Source organism: Vitis riparia, chromosome 2, assembly GCF_004353265.1.
Source record: "Vitis riparia cultivar Riparia Gloire de Montpellier isolate 1030 chromosome 2, EGFV_Vit.rip_1.0, whole genome shotgun sequence".
Lineage (NCBI taxonomy): Eukaryota > Viridiplantae > Streptophyta > Magnoliopsida > Vitales > Vitaceae > Vitis > Vitis riparia.
The window spans coordinates 13,140,652-13,154,377 of NC_048432.1; the positions used below are offsets into that span (position 1 = coordinate 13,140,652).

General features: G+C 32.2%; 1 long non-coding RNA gene across 2 annotated transcripts; it reads right to left on the reverse strand.

Moving 5' to 3' along the window:
* Nucleotides 1-5,941: 5,941 nt before the first annotated feature.
* Nucleotides 5,942-7,183, reverse strand: LOC117927659. Of its 2 annotated transcripts, none has more exons than XR_004653385.1 (2): nt 6,933-7,183; nt 5,942-6,797 (listed from the first exon to the last, which is right to left on the reverse strand). It is a non-coding gene; the product is annotated as an uncharacterized LOC117927659 (long non-coding RNA). The 2 variants fall into 2 exon arrangements; XR_004653384.1 differs by having other exon boundaries at nt 6,911-7,183.
* Nucleotides 7,184-13,726: the final 6,543 nt, after the last annotated feature.

The window sequence follows — 13,726 nt, forward strand, 5'->3', positions numbered from 1 at the left end:
ACTGCCTAAGCTGTTGTAGCTAGTGAGAACTTACAGCTGGTCTCTGTTAAGATGATCATAACTGTTTTAATTCCAGGAAGCAACCTCTACATACCCATCAAACCATCCCACTAAACCCTTTCCTCTCTCTAAACCTAACCATACCCACGTACCCACTTATCTCTCTATAAGTTTGCTTACCCCAATGCCTTATTCTCCACAGTTGATATACCTTATGTCACAGCATCCATTGTCAATTGTTTGCACCTTCTCCATGCCATCTCTCCACTGTTCTTACCTACTAGACTTCACAACCCTCCATGACACCCAACAAGCCCATCCTCCAAGTCCCATGCATAGGGACACCCTCATATCCTCTCACCCACATATCCATCACCAAGACCCGCCCTCCATTTCTTCTTCATACCCATCTTGCTAACCTTTCCACCCACATTTCTCTCTCTACACCCTCACATTATCCCACTTACTCATGTTCAAAAGAATGCATGGCTGCAATACTGAGGATGTTAAGGAGTCATAGGGAGTGCCGAGGTGCCGAAGTGAACATTCCCATGTGGCGAACCGTTTCAACCCATCATTTAGAACCTTCAAATCCTCGGCTTGGCGAAAGGAGCGCTGCTGCTGCTGCATTACCGGATCCACCTATTCTAAAGGTCTCCGAGGAGCTAGCTGCCATGACTTTTGTGGACTACTTGGGGTATACCCAAGATGCTAAGAAGCGTGGAATATTTCATAAGAGACATGAAAAAGCAAGGAAAGATTCAGCATATCGGAATGTCATAGATTCTGACCGGGTGGTGGATTTTCCTTGCTGTTTGATGATAGGAGAGTACGGGTGGACTGCTAACATGGAGAGGATCATGAAGGCCTAGGCACTTAGAGACCCTAGCACGGCTGGTTACATGTCCAACAAAGAGACAATGGAGATCAACCCCGAGAACCCCATCATGGAGGAGCTCAGGAAGAGGACTGATGTGGACAAGAACGACAAGTCAGTGAAGGACCTTGCCCTCTTTGTTGGGACGTCGTTTGTTTTTATTTTTGGCTCTGGCCAACCGTACCATCGAATTGTGCCGGACAGTAGCCTAGATGGTACCAGGAGGGCAACGTCCTAAGCCTTAAGGCCTACAGGACCCAAGTTCGAATCCTGGGGAGGCCACTCTAGTCCGGCTCATTTCGGCTGTGATGCCCCTGTCCAGCACAGTTCGGTGGTACGGTTGGCCAGAGCCAAAAATAAAAACAAATGACGTCCCAACATAAACGTCGACCTTTTTTGCTCTGGTGCCCAGTCGTACCACCGAACTGTGCCAGATGGGGGCATCACAGCCGGAATGGGTCGGACAGCGCAGAGTCTTATAGGGCCATTTGTTTATTTGGCCCTTGGGGGTGACGTCCCTAGGATTCGAACTCAAGACTAAGGTCTTTTTGGTTGAAAGGGGGGCATTGTAGGGACCCCTCCCCTTGATGACATGTGGCACACATCTCTATCCGGAGCAACTCCATCCGGATTCCCCCAAGAGGACACGTGGCGCGCTCCCCTATCCGGACTCCCTCAGTGAGAAGCACACGACGCTCGCGAATATCACACCCGGACGATAGCATATCCTATCCGGATATGTTGTCCGGATCATTGACTAAAGTGAGCAAGCCTTGCTACGTCATTCCAACAACCTGACACAGCCCACGTTTCGCCGCCTGCAGAGCGAGAGGACAGGAATGATGGCAAGTCGCCTCCCACGATCTCTGACAGCCGCCCATAGGGTGATGATGGCCCTGCCACCACCTAGAGGCATCATGATGAGCCAAAAAGTCTCCCCACCATTAAAGAGGGAGGCAGAGCTTCTGACACTATATAAAAGGGCCTTCACACAAGGAGGAAGGTAAGCTTGCTATCCCTGAGAAAAAGACCAACAGCTTACTCTCTCTAGCCATGGCTAACAAAACCATCGGAGGGTGTGTCCGGACACCTTTTGCAAGGACAACTGAACCAGAATTCAATCTTGGTTGAAAGCGTGCGTCCACTTGGCAGCTACGTGGATCACTGGGACGCAAGACATCAACACTCTTGCTCTTTGAGACTTCTCTCCTCACCTCAGGCTTTAGTCTTAATGAGCCCAACTCCTTCGGAAATAGGATCCACAGGATGCTCAAGCTTGGCTTGAACATTGATGAGGAAGCTGGGGACGTTGATGCTGACATGCTCCCATTGGAGGAGGCTAATGCAGAGGCTGACTTGCAGCTCTTGCAAAGCCGAGATGTCGCATCTCCTCCTCGTCTTTCTGCAGTGACATCATCATTCCTCGTCCATCGTGGGCCCACTCATGCGTGCATCCAACCGCATGGCCTCATTTCGCATGGCCCCCCTCCTAAGCCCATTTCCAAAGCCCACTTGCTCCACTTACTTTCATGCATGCACGCAGTGAAGAGTGTCACTCATGCATATATATTTGTTTATTTGTACAACCTCTTCATTCTTAATATCAAGTTTCAATCCTTACCCTTTTTAACTTTCAAATTTAATTGTCAAAATCTTCATTTTCAAAGTTTCGTTTCTCGAAATCCTTTCCTAATTTTTTTAGAGTTTCTATTTTAGAATGTTCCTTTTTTTTAGCTCCCCATTTCCAGGGTCAATTTTCCAGATTCAAGATTTTAATCTAATTTCCGAAACTCAAATATCTTCCTAAATTAATTTTCGATCTCAAATATTCGACTATTCAATTTCATTCGTCCAGATATTATGTTTGTCAATTATTATTTTTATCTCATATATCTTTATTTATCTCATTTAAAAATTCCAATCATTAAATTTTCCATCCTTCAAAAATCTGAATTCCTAACTTAATTTTCAAACCCTAAAAATTCCACTATTCTTTTTATTTCATTTAAACGTTATTTTCACTAATTAGTATTATCATCCTATATCAGTTTATTTATTTAAAATCCAATCTTTCAAAAAGACCCAATGTCATAATTTAATTTTCAATCCTAAAAATTCCACTATTTGTCTAAATGTTATTTTCCTTAATTAGAATTAGTATCCTATATTTATTTACTTATTTAAAGTCTAACCCTTCGAAAAAGATCCAATGTCATAATTTAAAATTTCAATCCCAAAAATCCTACTATTCATCTTTATTCGCCTAAATATTATTCTCGTTAATTAGTATTATAATCTCATACCTACCTATTTATTCAAAGTCTAATCCTTCAAAAATCCAACGCCCTAATTCAAATTTTCAATTAGAAAAATTCCACTATTCTTTTTTTTATTCGTTTAAACATTATTTTTGTTAATTAGTATCATTATTCTATATTTATTTCAATCATTAAAATTCAATTCTTCAAAACCGGATTTCCAAATTTAACCTTTAGACTCAAAAATTCCACCATTCACTTTTATTCATTTAATATCATCTTTGTCATCATTATTTTAAATTCCACGTTTACTTATTTCTTTCTTCTAAAAATTCCAATAATTAGTGTTCAATTATTCAAAGATTCGACTTTCAAAACTTAATTTTTAATCTCACAAATCTCACTATTCACTTTCATCCGTCCAAATATCGTTTTTGATTAATTAGTAACATTATTCTGTATTTATTTATTCTATATTTCTTTTAAAAATCTCAATATTTCAAATTTAATTTTTAATCTCATAAATCTCACTATTCACTTTCATCCGTTACAATATCGTTTTGATCAATTAGTAGCATTATTCCATACTTACCCATTCATTTCTCTTAAAAATCTCAATCATTAAAGTCTAATTCTTCAAAATTCCGATTTCTAAATTTAGCTATCTGAAATTCCGATTGTCCTATCTCCGAACTTAATTTTCAGTTTTCCATGCTCCAATTCTTGTATCTATCCCGCTACTTATTATTATCATTATCACTATTATTTTATTCATTATTTCTATAAATCCTGCCTTCGAATGACTTCTAAGATTTCCAATTTTTTATAAATCAACTTTCATAATTTCCACTTCTTAAATAACTTACAATTCTGATCCCTTTCAAAATTTAACTCCCATTACCCCCATTTTCGTAACTTAATCTTTTTTAAAGATCCCGAACCCTCAAATCATTTTCAAAATTCCAACCTCTTTCAAATTCAATTTCTAAAATTCACATTCTCACATTCAACCTCTAAGAGTTTGATCTTATAATAAACTCTAAAACTCCATATTTCTAGTGATCTTCGAGATTCTAATTTTTCAATTAAATTTCAAAAGTCTAATTTCCTCTCAAATAGTTTTAATTCTGCTCTGGTTTTCAAACGATCTTTCGCTCATCTTGATTTTAATAAACATGAACGAATTTTTCATAATTCCAGAACAATGGAATTTATGACGTTAAGTTATGCTAAATAAATGGGCTTTGGTGGGGGCCCAACATGGGTGACTTTATGATTGATTGATTGATCGCTTGCTTCGATTATCATACGTGATTAGTTTACCCTACTCTTTGACATGCATGCGATTATTCCTAAATTGTGCACTAACCCTCTCTATTGATAGCGCATGGCGGCTCGTTGCCCAGGTATTTACCCATTTTCCCTCAAATCGTTGTCTATGCATGTCTCAACTCTTATGTGTGCATGATCATTCAGGGTATACATTGATTTATTCGTCAATTGCCACGTCAGCTTCATTTTATTAATAGAGACCTGACTTTAGGGACTTAGAGGGGTGCTATGGTCTTTTATCGTACCTTCCCAATAAGTAACCTGACCCTCGAGCCCGATCCGGTTTTTCGTAGATCACCTTTTCCAAAAATAAGGAGTCGCACTTAGGGTTTTCTTTCTTATTTTGTTTACCTTTTAAAAATAAAACAAAAATAAGTGGCGACTCCAAGTCAATTTTTCGAAATCAAAATCGAGCTCCCCTTCGAGTAGGAAACGCATGAGCCAAAATGCGGGGTCCGCAGGTTCTTGTTTAAGATAATGTATTAATTTTATTAAAAGATATAGTTTTTGAACAAAAGATTAAAAATAAAGTGACAATAATGATTTTTTTTAAGGCAGCGTGACCCAGTTTTGTTCAACTGAAATCCCATATAGGAATATTGGGTTACCATTAGAATCCACTATTGTAGTTATTTAAGGTAATTTTTAAAGTATATATAATAATAATAATAATTAAAAAAATATTTTCAAATCTACACCTTAAAAAAATTTAATTAAAATAATTTCTTTTTGTTACCATTCCTTACTCCACTTTTAAAAGGGATTTTTTTTTTTTTTTAAGAAAACTATCAAGTAGTACTATAAAATTTTAGAAATATTATTTTATTTTTAAGAATAAAATTATTTTTAAATCACTCGATAAATAACCTATAGTAAGTAAGGTGATATGGTACACTTTGAAATTATTTGAGTTAATTTGTAACACTTTTATTAATAACATTTCTATACTATATTGGTTACTTTGTTTTTTGTTTAAGAATAAATAATATGAATATGAACAAAAAAAAAATGTGCTTTCAATATCATTTTTGATAATATGTTGTATGATAAAAGTAATAATTTTTTAAAAAAGAAATACTTATAAAATATTAATGCAATAATCACTCAAAACGATTGTTTAAATTTATAAAAACGTTCATTTTCTAACCTATCACTCGAAACACCACAAATCAACATGCCAAATACATGTTTTGAACAAGTCACCAAGTAGCCAAGAAATTTCCTTCAAACTAGCCCACCATTATAGACTTAAGAGACTTAAGTTTTGGACGCGGCTTTACCGACTTGATGGCCCACTAGGACCAACACAATTTTTGATAATATGTTGTATGATAAAAGTAATTTTTTTTATAAAAAAAAAATACGCATAAAATATTAATGCAATAATCACTCAAAACGATTGTTTAAATTTTAAAAAACATTCATTTTCTAACCTATCACTCGAAACACCACAAATCAACATGCCAAATACATGTTTTGAACAAAAGATTGTTTTCATTAGCTCTGAATGGTCAACTAAATAATTCTGGTATTACTTCACCCTTAAAAGGCAACAAAACCGCTACTTGCCAAGAATTTTCCTTGGCTAAGGGTCTGTTTACCAAGTGAAACTAGCCCACCATTATAGACTTAACACCACAATCTAGACTTTGAAACCGCGTTTGTTTTTTTTCTTTCAGTTTTTTTCCACAATTTAGAGGAACGAAGTTGCTAGGAATTTTCCTTTTTCCTTGGGCCAAGGGTCTGTTTACCAAGTCAAATTATAGACTTAAGAGGCACGAAAGAAGTTGCCAAGAAATTTCCTTCTATATTAAATTTTTGACGCGGCTCTACCGACATGATGCCAAGGGTCTGTTTACCAAGTCAAATTATAGACTTAAGAGGCACGAACGAAGTTGCCAAGAAATTTCCTTCCATATTAAATTTTTGACGCGGCTCTACCGACATGATGCCAAGGGTCTGTTTACCAAGTCAAATTATAGACTTAAGAGGCACGAACGAAGTTGCCAAGAAATTTCCTTCTATATTAAATTTTGGACGCGGCTCTACCGACATGATGCCAACCACCACAATTTAGACTTTAGACATTGAAACCGCGTTTGTTTTGCTTCTTCAGTTTTTTTCCACAATTTAGAGACACGAAGTTGCCAGGAATTTTCATTTTTCCTTGGGTCTGTTTACCAAGTCAAATTATAGACTTAAGAGGCACGAAGTTGCCAAGAAATTTCGCGGCTCTACCGACAACATGCGCCACTAGGACCCAAGGATACTTCATTGACGGATCTCTTGGGAATTTCCTGAAGTTCATAAATGGTGCCTAGAGCATCACACTACACAGAGGAAGAGCAAAATAATTGGGTTAGTATAAGGAAGAACCAAGTAAAATGAAGAACCAAACTCTCCATGGAAAGAAGATGAAGACAAACATGAACTGCAAATACACCTCCAGCAGGTTTCTCTCATACCATCTTATCCTAAGCCACTTCATGCTGATTGCATGCAAACCACCCAAAACCATAATCATCTGGATTCAGTTCCAATAACACAAGAGAATGATGTTGTATGGATCCCAATCCCAACCCAGTATCCCTTCCTGGGCTACGGTTTGTAGTCTTCCTGATGGAATTGAGTGGTGTTGAGAGAAGGTGGAGGGGTGGTGGTAAGGGAGGTGAGAGATGGAGAGGTTAGACAAGGGAGATGAGAGATGAGCACAAAATGGGAGGGGTGAAGTCATATATATATAGGGGCTGATATGTGGGTCCCCCAACCTGGCAACTCCTTTCGGCTGTTAGCGCTGATGTGATGATATGTGGGTTTCCAACCTGGCAAGTGGCAACTGCCATGCCAAAAAAATAATAATAATAATATAATGAAACACAAAAGTTTTAATTTTCTGTAACATCCAATTTTATAATATGATGAATCATTTTATAAAAATTTAAAAATTAATAAATAATTTGTAAAAATACAAATTTAATTTCTACAAAAATAAATTAGAATTTATTTTATTTTATAATATAAAGTGATAAACTGAGGAGGTGAAGGAAAAAAATTTAAATAAATTAAATATTATAAAAAAATAATTCAATAACATAATTTATAAATTGAGAGTTAGTTAATTTATTTTATTTTTAATTAAAATTATTTGTGAAAAAAATTGGATGAATATTGAAAATGCAAAAAGCAATATAATTGGTTTATAAAGTAAAAAAATAAAATAATTGAATAATTTCAATGAAATGCAAGTCTAATTAGACGTTTATAAAAAAAAAAAAAATTGAAATAAATTTAAATAAGTATACATTGCTTAAACATTAAGACAATCATGTACTCAACATTAATTGAAATTTGTATTAATAAAATAATTATTATAATTTAAATTTAATTATATAAAATTGTAGACCCCATTTTGGGGCTTCTTGTTTTTTTTTTCATTTCATTTGCTGCAGGTTACATTTTTTTAAGCCAGGTGCCAGCATTGCAGGCAGCCACGTGTCGTTTCCTTGATGGCGAGCGGCGTTATACATATAGGGTTAGCCAAATACGAGAGATGGAGGTACCCTTTTGAATGTTAGCGCTGATGTGATGATATGTGGTTTCCAACTTGGCAACTGCCCAGCCAAAAAAAATAATAATAATATAATGCAACACAAAAGTTTTAATTTTCTGTAACATCCAATTTTATAATCTGATGAATTATTTTATAAAAATTTAAAAATTATTAAATAATTTGTAAAAATACAAATTTAATTTCTACAAAAAGAAATTAAAATTTATTTTATTTTATAATATAAAGTGATAAACTGAGGAGGTGAAGGGAAAAAATTTAAATAAATTAATTATTATAAAAAAATAATTCAATAACATAATTTATAAATTGAGAGTTAATTAATTTATTTTATTTTTAATTAAAATTATTTGTAAAAAAAATTGGATGAATATTGAAAATGTAAAAAGCAATATAATTGGTTTATAAAGTAAAAAATAAAATAATTGAATAATTTCAATGAAATGCAAGTCTAATTAGACGTTTATATATTTAAACTTAAACATTTAATATTACTTCAATAAAGATAAATTGAAAAATATAATAATAAATAAATATTTTATTTATTAATAAATTAATAATTTTAAAATAATAAAGTTATATGAAATCTAAATAAGATATAAAATTATATAATTTATTAATTTAAGATATTTAATTTGTTGTATTTTTAAGATATTAATTTATTTGTATTTTGACAAATTTATCTTTATTAAAATAATATAATATTCTTAAGTTTCCATATATATATTTTTTTTATTATTTTAAATCATATATTTATAGTTTAAAAAAAAAAAAAAAGACTATTATTTGTACACACAATATATATGCTTTGAAAATGTAATTTTTAGTAGTTTCATCAAAATCACAAAAAAAACACCTATTAACATTTATATAATGGAAAAAAAATGCCCCTTCCTAATATTACATGTGATATAACTTAAATTAATAAATTATATAATTTTATATTTTATTTATATGTCATATAATTTTATTATTTTAAGATTATTAATTTATTGATAAATAAAATATTTATTTATTATATTTATCAAATTATCTTTATTGAAGTAATATTACATCTTTAAGTTTAAATATATAAATTTTTATTATTAAAGTATATTTTTAAAATTTTAATAATAATTTAAATTTTAATATTTTTAATTAAATTTTAAATAAAAAATAAAATAACTGAAGCTTCAATTGACATATCTTATTTAGATTTCATATAAGTTTATTATTTTAAGATTATTAATTTATTGATAAATAAAATATTTATTTATTATTATATTTATCAATTTATCTTTATTGAAGTAATATTAGATCTTTAAGCTTAAATATATAAATTTTTATTATTAAAATATATATTTTTAATTTTAATAATAATTTATAATTTAATTTTTTAATTAAATTTTAAAATAAATAAAAAATTAATTGAAACCTCAATTGTCAATCGTGACTTTAGTTAAAAAATGAAGTATCAATTGACAATTGAGATTTCAGTTAAAAAATAAAGCTTCAATTATCAATTGAGATTTCAACTTAAATTTAAAAAAAATAAAATTATGATATGACTTTTATGTGGTAATAAAAGGACTAATTTGAATATAAGTTTTGTAAGATGATTAAAACTTATTTTATTTTATTTACATGAAAGGGCTATTTTCCACCAAAATCACGGGAAGATGGAGTTCTAGACTACGAGTTCGGAATACTATATATAAATAGCCACCAGATTCAGAACTATGATTGCACATTTAAGGTTGGTCTGATGATTACTGAAGTCATCCTAAAGGGTTGGCCGGCAACATTTAAATTTTTCCCGAAATAGCCTTACTTTTTTAATAGAAGATCTAATAAGTTGGTGACTAAAATTGGTTGATACTGTCTAAAAAATTAATATAAAATAAAGGACAATTCTTGGAAACTTCATGGCGACACATAATTAAGTTGAAATTATGGATAGGAAGTAATTTTGATCAAATTAATACACTTATTTGTCTTATTGCAAGGTTTTTATTTTTCTTAACAAAAATACAATTTAATATCCCATGTGGCAACATTTGTGGTTGCTTAGTATGTTGATGTTGCAACTTGCAAGACAGTACCACATGTTAAAAGCAGAGAAATAACATCACAATATTTTTAGCACAAGTTTAGATTGAGAATTTTTTTAGAAAATTAGATTACTTTTATCAAAAACTCCATGTTCAACGTTTTTGTTCTCAATTACTAAGGAAATAATTATCATGATTCATGGCTATGATAAACTTAATTATTCTTATTTTAAGAAATGAAAGGGAGAGTGAGAGACCGTTCATACTTATTTTTCTTGCTCACTCAACCTTTTTCCCTTTTTATACCTATTTTATGGTTAATTTAACTAAAAAAATTATTTATTAAGTTTTTATTAATTATTTGTATTTTTTACTTGGAAGTAAGAATATGATCCGAGTCATCAAAATCTAACCATTAAATTCATAGAAATTTAGTAATTTGTTATATGAAACATAAGTTTTAAGTAAAAGACTTTATTTTCAACTATCTTTGCTTTTTTTTTTTAAAAGTAAGAAAAAAAATTAGGGTATTGATTTGGTATTTATAAAAATCTTAATCTCCACTTTTAAAAATACATAAAAATATTTAGACTTTTAGATGTAAATATAAATAATAAAATTAAAATATAAATAAATGAGATCAAGTTGTTTATTATTATTATTAAAAAAGAATAAAATATAAAAAGGATGAGAAATAATCCTCATGAGTAAGAGTTCAAGTTGTAACACAATGGGAATTAAAGGAGTACATCTTTTCCATTTGAAAAAAATATCAAATTTATAATAGAAATTACTAAATTCTTTAAAATAATTTTAAAAGTTCTGCAACAAAATATTAAAATTAGTGGCAATTTCTAATGATTTTCTTTTTATTGTTTAATTCTTTTGAAAGTTTCCTTTAAATATTCTTGATAATTTTTTGTATATAAAATCTGTTTTTTTAAAAGTGTTTTAAGCACGTGATTGATTAATTTAATACATTTTTATAATTAATATTTAAAATTATTTAGTTTTTTAATAATAATATAAAAATACCATTAATTAGCCTTACAATTTACAAATGATGCGTGGCAAAGTTTGTGGGCCCCGCTTCTGCGCATGCCCTCCTCCAAAAAGTCATTAACAACCACAATCTGAATTGACGTCAAAGTCAATGTCATGACTCATGAGCATCTAAAGTGCTTTACTGCTTTGGGAACTTGCCGACCGACCTAGGGGCGCCAGGTTGTCTCTTTTAGCAGCAGTCCAAAGGTTGCTGGCTCTCCATCTATACACCAATGCGCAATGGCTGGTTCATTCCATCATCATCATCATCAGTAAATGCGCCATGCGCTACTTCGATTTGAGGTTCTGCATCGTAGTCCTGATAAACATGGCGAAATAGCAAATAGGAGGGATAAGTCGGGATATGATCACTTGGATCAACCTCTTTTGCTTTCTCCTCATTCTAGCTGCCTTTTCCTTCGTCTCCATTGAAGTCCCCCTCACCCTCTTCACTTGTTCTTTCCGCACACTCCACATACGTCTGCGATTTGGAAACCGCCCGCTCTCCGCCGCTGTTTCATTCATGGCTTCACTGATTTTCCCGCAGCCACTCTTCTGGTATGTTTATCCTGTTCTCCTACTGCTATCCTTCTACCCCACTGCTCGGCTTGTCGAGCATGGTCTTCGTTCGCTACAGGCTGCCATCCCCATCAATCAGGTTTACGTTGTTTTCATTAGCGCAGATGTGGAAGTCATGAATGAATCGTATCCCCAACAAGATGAGCAGAGTTCTGAAACCCAAGATTTAGAAGCCAATATTGGAGACCAGCAAGTGTAGCAGTCAGTCACCCATGATTTTTAGTGTTCTTTATGTTTCAATTCAGCATCGTGTGAGTACGTGTTTTTGTGGTAAATAATAGGTCTGTGGTGGGTCAATTCCCTTCTTTTTGGTTTTTGACTTTTTGTTTTTTAAGAGGCTCTTGACGTTTTGATTTTTTCAAGAGGCTCTTGACGTGATTGTCTCATTATTCATATTTATAATACTTGAAGGGATTTTGGGCTAGTAGGATAAATGATATGTTTTGGAGTGATTCAGGCTAGTCGAGTATGATAGTTGAATTCACTTGACCAATACAAGCTGCCCTTCCATTCTGTAATAATTTTAAAGTTTGAGGTACTCTGATGATACCCTTACTTTTTTTTTTTTTCCCTTCTCTTCCTGTTCCATTCAAAAAAATGGCACAAGCTGTGATCTTCACAATCATCAAACCGTGTGATTATCCTAAATTCCCAAAGGTCCTAACTTTGGTAGAGATTTAAATAAGCTATGATATTGAGAATCTTCTAACCCTGTGATTACAATGAGTTCCCAAATGGCCTTATTTTCAAGAGAAACTACAATTAGCTTTGATGTTGGCAATCATCCATCGTGATTACTAGTTTTTACGTGGGTAATGAATAAAATTGTCAAAAGGATTCGGTAAATGCTATCTCTTTTATTTATTTGTTTTCTTTAAATAAGTCAAGTCATCACCCTCAATAAGCACTTGGGGAGAGGAGGAAAAAATATAGGTTTCAAATAAGCACTTTAAAGGGCTTAGCGAAATTTCTTACAAAAAATATAGTCAGCAGCTCTGCATTCTGTTCCATGTGAAAATGTCAAAAAAAAAAAAGGTGTAAAACCAACAGATGATTTGCTATGATTTAAAAAATAATAATAATAATTGTTTGGATTTATTTTTAGAAATTATATATGCAGTCATCTAATAGCTTTTTACAACTACTTGTTTTATGATTTGTTTGGTAAACCTAAATTTTAGAAAGAAAAAAAATTTCAAAATTTCCTTGAAGTCCGACATACACCCATTTTTCTTTTCTTTTTCAGTTTTTTTTCAATTTCTTTAATATCCTCACATTTTTTTTTTAAATACAGTTTTTAAATAATGAATAAACAGACAATCATCTCTAATAATAAGTACATTTTTATTATTAAGGGAAAAAAATGGTGTTTGAAGTTATAGGATTCAATGATTTTATAAACCTAATAAGTACAGAGTGAGTGTATGCCATAAGTATTATGTTAAATTAAATTCCGGAAGAGGAAGATGTGTATTAATTGGCGGTCAATGGTCTAACCGTCTAAGGGCTAAAGCTTCTTCGCCCCATGATGTTTCCAAGAGTCTTACTTCATTAGATTTCATCCTATTTTAAATTTTGAAAATTTTCCGCAGAATCAGAGGAAAAATTTGGTTCTCAGGTGGAAAAGAAAAATGATCAGGGCTTGCTCACGAGCTGTACGCTGCTCATTACTGATTGGTAACATGAAATCTTCATAGCATGTTCGGCAACAGGGACTGGAAATGCCAAATCCATTTATTTTTCATTCAATTGTTTATTAGATATGAGAATTAAAAAAAAAAAATCATTCTTATACCAATAAAATATTTTTTAATTTACTTTTTCTTTAAAAAAAAATAATTATATTGCATTGCCATTCATCGTAACTCCTACTTCCGGGAGTAGAGCAAGACAGTGTCCCTGAGGGGAAAATGCCCCCCTAAAATTTTGATAAAATTGTTAGGGACTGATGGATTTGAAAAAACCTAATCGGATAGCGAATTGTTTCCTCATTGAAACTCATTCACACTGACATCCATCGGAAATTTTAACCAACTTT